The sequence below is a fragment of the Arachis ipaensis genome, chromosome B08, assembly GCF_000816755.2.
Source record: "Arachis ipaensis cultivar K30076 chromosome B08, Araip1.1, whole genome shotgun sequence".
Classification (NCBI taxonomy): domain Eukaryota; kingdom Viridiplantae; phylum Streptophyta; class Magnoliopsida; order Fabales; family Fabaceae; genus Arachis; species Arachis ipaensis.
Window position 1 is genome coordinate 3,126,175 of NC_029792.2, and position 1,308 is coordinate 3,127,482.

At 34.8% G+C, this 1,308-nt stretch overlaps 1 protein-coding gene across 2 annotated transcripts in view; it reads right to left on the minus strand.

The window, feature by feature from the left end:
* Positions 1 to 1,247, minus strand: part of LOC107612812 (phototropin-1) — an 8,815-nt gene extending 7,568 nt beyond the window's left edge. Inside the window, exons 1-2 of one of the 2 annotated variants that reach the window (XM_016314565.2) lie at positions 791 to 1,247; positions 586 to 661 (exon numbers count right to left, since the gene is read on the minus strand). The gene's annotated coding sequence lies outside the window, so the exon portion shown is untranslated. The remainder of the gene's footprint in view (positions 1 to 585; positions 662 to 790) is intronic. The other variant, XM_016314563.2, reaches the window with a different exon arrangement.

Genomic DNA, 1,308 nt, shown 5'->3' on the forward strand with positions numbered 1-1,308 from the left:
AGTTAGTAATTGTAATGGGGACTTTCGAGAGTGATGGTGTTACGTGAAACAAATGAAGATTGGGACTTGTACAGCGAATGCCACACTGATCTGTCTAGGGTTTGTTTCGTCATTTCAATATTTGTGTTCAAGTCCTATGCCTATGTGGTTGGATCAATGCAAAGGAGCTTCTCTGACTGCCTCACATTTTTCAGGGATAGTTTTGTCATCAGATTTTGAGATGAGTTCAAATTATTGGATGGGGGTGGACAAGAGTTCTAGTTGGGGACCTTAGGGAGACATGGCTTTAATATTTAACTGTGTGTTAATTATGGCAAAAAGCAACACATATCTGCAAGCTGTCAAGAAATTAATCCAAATGAAATAGCAACAAGAAATTAATATGTGATCAAGAATGTTCCTGACACACAAAGCCAAGCATGGACAAGAATGGTCAGATAATTGCAAGTAAGTAACCTCCAAATTCTTAAAATCTCCTATATAGTTAAGTTTTAAATGACAGGATTGAACTTCATATATGTAATTGAAAATGTGATCACAGTAGTTTAAAGCAATGCAAGACGACAATACAAGAAAAAACAATACCTGAATACTCTGAGTTGTGATGTTCTGATGGATCAGGAAGAATTATTGTGCTGATCAATTAGATAGTTCTGCGTCACTAGTATTCATAAGAAGCAAAGACACATGATGAAATGTTATAAAAGTTGGTATTATACTATTATAGAAGTGAGGTTTAATTTTAACGACAAGAGAAGAAATAAAGAGGAAGAAGGGGAAGAATAATTACAATTATCATTATCAAAAAAGAAGGTTGGCTTCTCATCTCATTACATGGATCCTTCAATTGTCCCCAAAACCATTCCTCACTCTCATGTCTTGGAATGATTAGGACACTAATAAGATCTTCATTTCATAAACTTTTTCAATGATATATATCCCTAAAGTAGCCTAATAAGCCTCCTTTCTCCCATCTTCTATAATATCCTTTTTTTTTTCACCTTCAAATCATTTCTTGTCAATGACAGTCTGGAGTAGGGTTGGCACTTTGGTTAAGTATGAAAAGCTCAGAGAATACATACATAGAGAGAGGTGTTGTTATAATCTTCTTCAATGGGCACGTTGATCTTGTTGCATGCTCTACCGACCGGTGGTTATGAGGGTAATGACTTTTGTGTCTGGATTACTAGAATTATTCATATATATATATATGGCGCAAAGACAGAAGTAGAAAGAGACAATAACCTTAGATTGAGTGTGCAATATACACATATATAGTAGTACTAGTATTAGTATCTACTATATACT